The sequence below is a fragment of the Anser cygnoides genome, chromosome 16, assembly GCF_040182565.1.
Source record: "Anser cygnoides isolate HZ-2024a breed goose chromosome 16, Taihu_goose_T2T_genome, whole genome shotgun sequence".
In the NCBI taxonomy this organism is placed as follows: domain Eukaryota; kingdom Metazoa; phylum Chordata; class Aves; order Anseriformes; family Anatidae; genus Anser; species Anser cygnoides.
Window position 1 is genome coordinate 11,964,469 of NC_089888.1, and position 5,290 is coordinate 11,969,758.

Consider the following 5,290-nt stretch of genomic DNA (forward strand, 5'->3'; position numbering starts at 1 on the left):
CTCCGCCCGCCCCCGCCGCCGGGCGGGGACGCGCACGGGCGGCGAACAAAAGGCGGCGGAGGGGGGGGGGGGGGGGGGGGGGGGTGAGGGAAGGGGGGGCCGTGCTGGAGGCAACAGCGACCCCTCCGCCCGCCCCCGGCAGCCTCGGGGTGAGGGGGGGGGCGGCCCCGGGGTGCGGGTCTTTGGGGTGTCCCCCAACACCCCCGAGCATCCCTGTGGGTGCGGGTCTTTGGGGTGTCCCCCCCAGCACCCCCGAGCATCCCTATGGGTGCGGGTCTTTGGGGTGTCCCCCAGCACCCCCCGAGCATCCCTATGGATGGGGGTCTTTGGGGTGTCCTCCAACACCCCCCGAGCATCCCTGTGGGTGCGGGTCTTTGGGGTGTCCCCCAACACCCCCCGAGCATCCCTGTGGGTGCGGGTCTTTGGGGTGTCCCCCCCAACACCCCCCGAGCATCCCTATGGATGGGGGTCTTTGGGGTGTCCCCCCCAACACCCCCGAGCATCCCTGTGGGTGGGGGGTCTTTGGGGTGCCCCCCCTAACACCCCCGAGTGTCCCTATGGGTCAGGGAGCTGGTGGTGTCCCCAAGAACAGGGGTACCCCCATGGGTGAGGGTCCCCCGTGGTGTCACAAGGGTTGGGGGGGCCTGGGAGATGCCTAAGGGTGAGGGTCCCCCTGGGCACTGCAGGTCCCCCAGGGGTCCCTGCAGGTGTGGGTCCCCTGGGGCAGCCTTGGAGGTGAGGGTCTCTGGGGTATCCTCAGCAGTGCAGGTCCCGAGGTCCCAGGGGGTTGGTTGGGGTCCCCAGGGTCCCCTTAGGATGAATGGGACCCCCCCCCAGGCATGGGGGTCCACCAGGGCACCACTGTAAGCACAGGGCAACCTCAGAGGCAAAGCTCCCTGGGGTACCCCACGGGTGGGGGCTCCTGGGGACCCCCACCCCGCACCCCAGGGCCGCCTGCCAAGCCATCGGGGCGCGCGTGGCCCCGTGGTGCTGCTGCACGGTGCCTCTCGGGGGGGGGGGAGGGAAGCGCCAGCAGCGCGCGCTCCCACCCAGCGGCACGCGTCTCGTACGTTAACAACCCGGCCCCAAACCCACGGCGAGCATCCAAAGGCTGGTTTTGAAAAATGCTCCCGCGTGCCTGCGCCCGCAGCAGCGCAGCACGAGCGTGGTAGCCAGCCGCGTCCCTGCAGCAGGAAGCGGAGCCCCGGCCCCCTGCGCCGCGCGGTTTGGGCTCTGCGTGCCGGGCAGCGCGACCCCACTGCACCAACAACACGACCCCAACGCACCAACGTCTCTGCTCGGGGGGCAAACCCGAGGCTGGCCAGGGTGCAGAGCCCTGCACAGACCTCAGTCAGCTTCTGACATAACCCCCTGTCCCCCTCCTGCCTCAGAGCCTCGGGGACGGTGTCCCCGTGTCTGCAGCAGTTATTTTGGCTGTGAGTAATGGAGAAACGGTGAACTGCAGGCTACCCCTGTGTGCCAGGGAGTGACCGACGTGCTGTCTCCACCAGCCTCGCCGGGGGACTCTCGCCTGCCCCAGCATCGTGCCCAGCAAGGCTGTGCTGGTCCCTTCTGTCCCCAAAGTGGCTGCACAAGGCACAGCCCCCCCAGCAGCTTCGGTGCAAAGACAGCAAGCAAAGGGCTGCGGCCCCAGCTCGTGACTTCCAGCATCGCTCTGTGGGTTTGCTCCTGCTGCACGACTGCCCTGTGCGGGGTGCCGTGCCCTGACTGCCCAGTGCCGCGCTCATTAACGAGGATCGTTATTGTTCCACCGAGCAGTGGTTAATTGCACAACACAAGGCACGCCGTGTGCTGCCCTCACCGAGCCACGGCGCAGCGGGGGGGTGCAGGGGCCAGAGGCGAAGTCCCCAGCCCTGCACTGGGGACAGCCCCCATGGTGCCATGAGGATGGGGCACGTGCTGCGCTCCCAAAACTGCCCCCAGCAAGGGGGAGAGCCCAGCGCTGGGTGAGCTGGGGCTGGGGCTCCCTGCTGCCTCCCGCCAGCCAGGCTGGTGCAGCACAGCGGGTGGTGGCTTGCACGTTGTCCCCCGTGCTGCCACGTGCTCCCAGGGGACACCATGTGTGTCAGCACGTGTACAGCTCCGGCGTGCGGTGGCACACGTCACATCCAGGACGCCCTGCTTGTACCCGGGTGTCCCCAGGCTGTGCACCCAGCGCATGTATTTCCCCACATCGGAGCCTGGTGAGAGCGGAGCCAGCCACGCCAGAACTGCTGCCCCAGGGGAAAACCACTCAAAGGCACGAACGGGTTTGGGGTGGAGGAGGGAGGGACGCTAACAGGCCTCAAAATGCTCCCTGGGGCTGGAGTCAACGCAGGCAGCCAGGATTAGAGCCGAGCCAACGCCGCCCCGAGCCAGGCGCCCGGTCCTGCGCTCGCCACCCCCTTGGCACGGTGGCAGGGATGTGCTGGGAGACACCGAGCCAAACCCATCTCATCCAGGAGCTGGTTTAGCGGCTGGCCTTGAACTAGCTGATCCCGGGAGAATTATTCAATAAATTTGAATTAAAAGCGGGCGGGCGGCTTTCTGAAGCCTCTGGAAGAAAAGCAATGAGCTTAAGCAGCCCCCTGGGCCCTGGGGAGGTCTGGCTGGCAGCCAGCCGGAGCCAGGATGCGGCACGGCCCCGGGCAGCGCCGAGCAAGGCTCCGCTCAGCTGCCCCGTGCCCACCTGAGCACCCTGCTGGATCAGGCCCCGGGCACCGACTGCTCCCAGCTCCCTCCCTGCTGGCTCCCCTCCAGACCTCTGAGGCTGCTGTCAAGTGCGTTTTGGGTTAAGATGCTAAAGAGCTCATAGCAAAGAGCCCTGGAGCAGCAGCAGCAGCGGGTGTAGCCTCCGAGGCTGTAGCAGGCCCCCAGGTGCTGGCCCAATTCCTACCAGCTCGACCCAAAGCCAAGGAACTGAGGATGCCATAATTTCTTTGGGAGGGGAAAAATATTTACAAGTCCTTAACGTTCGGTATCTCCCTTATACCAACTACACTTGAAACTGCCATGGAGCACCTACGTGAATATCTCAATGACAAAAATCCCAGGGGGGTCATTTCCAAACACCCGCACGCACCGCCTCGTGTAAGCGCCGTGCGTGGATGGGGTTTTTGCTGTTTTTTGGGACAAGGATGGGGATGTGCCGCCGGGGGAGCAGCCAGCACCTCGGGGAGGCTGAGGCCGCGGGGACGGAGGTGCTGGGACCCCTGCCCGGCCACACCGCGGTGCCGTGCTCGCCCCCAGATGTGCCAGCCGTGCACGTCCCCGTGCTGCTCGCGGCAGCCTCACACCGAGGCCGGCTCTGCGGCAGCCATAGCAACCGGGCTGCCTCCCTTCTCTGCCTTTCCCAGCACGGATAACGCCGATTTCTCCCAAATCTGCTGCTGCCTGAAAGACGCCAGCAGAAGCCCCTGCCCAAGGCAGGGGAGGGGGGCTGATGTGCCCCCCGAGCCCTGAGCTGCGCCCCGCCGCCCGGCTCTCTCCGAGCAGGGGGTGGGGAGCGCTGCCTGCCTGCGAGGGGAGGAGAGGAGGGAGGAAAAGCCGAGCACCAGCATCGCTGGGGCCAGCGTGCAGCACCAGCACGGCCTGGCGCAACAGAGCACGAGGGTGTTTCTCATCCAGACGGCTGCTGGGGTTTGGAGATGGGGTCCTGAGTTTGGGAACGGCCACGGGGGTTTGGGGGGATCAGAGCAGCCCCGCAGACGCTGACAGCGCCCTGGTTTCCCAGGCACGATACCAGCATCTCCCCAGCCTGCCCTGAGGTGTGAGAATCCCCAGGGACGAATCAAACCCAAGACCCACCCTGGGCTCCCCCTAAGGTGTGCTCGGGGGGGGCTCTGGGCTGTGCTGCTGCCGCCCGGAGCCCCCCTTTGCAGCAGCAGCAGGAGGCCCCCGGCCTGCCGGCCCCCCTCGCTCCTCCCCAGGGGAGCTGCTCCGCTGCTGGCGGGGACAGGGACAGCGCCAGGGGCCAGGGGCTCCCGCCACCCGCCAGCCTTCCCCTGGCCCCAGAGCAAACCCGGGTCCCCGGGGCGCCGCTGCGATCCCCGCCCCGCCAGCGCCTCCCGCCGCGTTTCGCACCCGGCGTCGCCGCCTGGTGGCCGAGCGGAGCAGCGCAGCTGCCCCCGGGGTCCTCGGCAGCGCTCGGAGCGAGCTCCCGGCGGCAGGTCCCTAAAAACAGGGCACGGAGAGCAGCTAGCAAAGGGAAGCGAGGCGGGAGGATTTATGCACGTGGATGGGCCTGTATCGGTGCTGGGAGGACCGGGCCGGCGCCTGGAGCTGCCCAGGGCAGCCCAGAGGCTGAGCCGGGAGCGCGGCTGCTCCAGCTCCCCGCAGCCAAAACCCACCCCTCAGGCAGGGGGTCAAACACAGATAAGGAAAAATCAAACCAGATTCTTCTCCTTCACTAACTCGGCCGTTGAGAGGCCGTACCAGCACTCAGACCTCTCGGGTTTGACCCCTGGGCGAGCCCCGCTGGGGTCACGCTTGCCTTTTGGAGATTTTGCAGCCAGAAGCACAGGGCAGCCCCTGAGCAGGGAGGGCTGCAAAAGCCACCAATGCCTTTCTGAGATGAGGTCCCTTAAGGAAAGGCAGAAGTTGCACTCTGTAGCTCTATAAGTAGATCACATCGGGCCAACGTTTAATATCAGAATACAGAAAACAACTGATCATGAAAGAGAAAAAACACCCGTATTCAGTCTTCCCTTTGGGTTGCCCAGTGCATCCTGGCTGACCTGCTGCATCAGCTGGTCTGGAAGGAGCACATCCAACCCAGACTCACCTAAGCAGCACCTCTGCCTACCAGACCTCTGCCAGCCTGCCCAGAGGGCACTAATTCACCTGCACTGCCCCGGTGAGCCTCACCTGGGACCCTACTCACACCCTCCACGTGCGGGCCAGAAGCTCTGTGTAAGCTCAGACCCAGGTTCCTCCCACATCCTGGGTGAGGTGTCTGCTAGGAGCATCTTCCTATGGTGCCTTCTGCCCTTGGGGCCCTTTGTTTCAGCCTTGCTCCGCCTCTGCTGCCCTTCTGGAACGCGGTGCGAGCCCTGTTGTAGTGGCTCTGGGGTTTAGCAGCTGGCTTGCAGGCAGCCACCTCTGTGTGTGGCAGAGAGGTTTGCAGCTACCAGGCTGAAGGTGGGGGGAGCTCAGGGTGTGCTTGTGTGGCTCCCATCGGGAGAAGAGCCCCTAAGGGGAAGCTGAGCTGCAAGGAGGGTTTCCTCGAGTAGCTGGCCGCCCTAGGTGTGGCCCTTGATGGGACAGTTCAGGTGGCTGCTGCTCCTTGTCC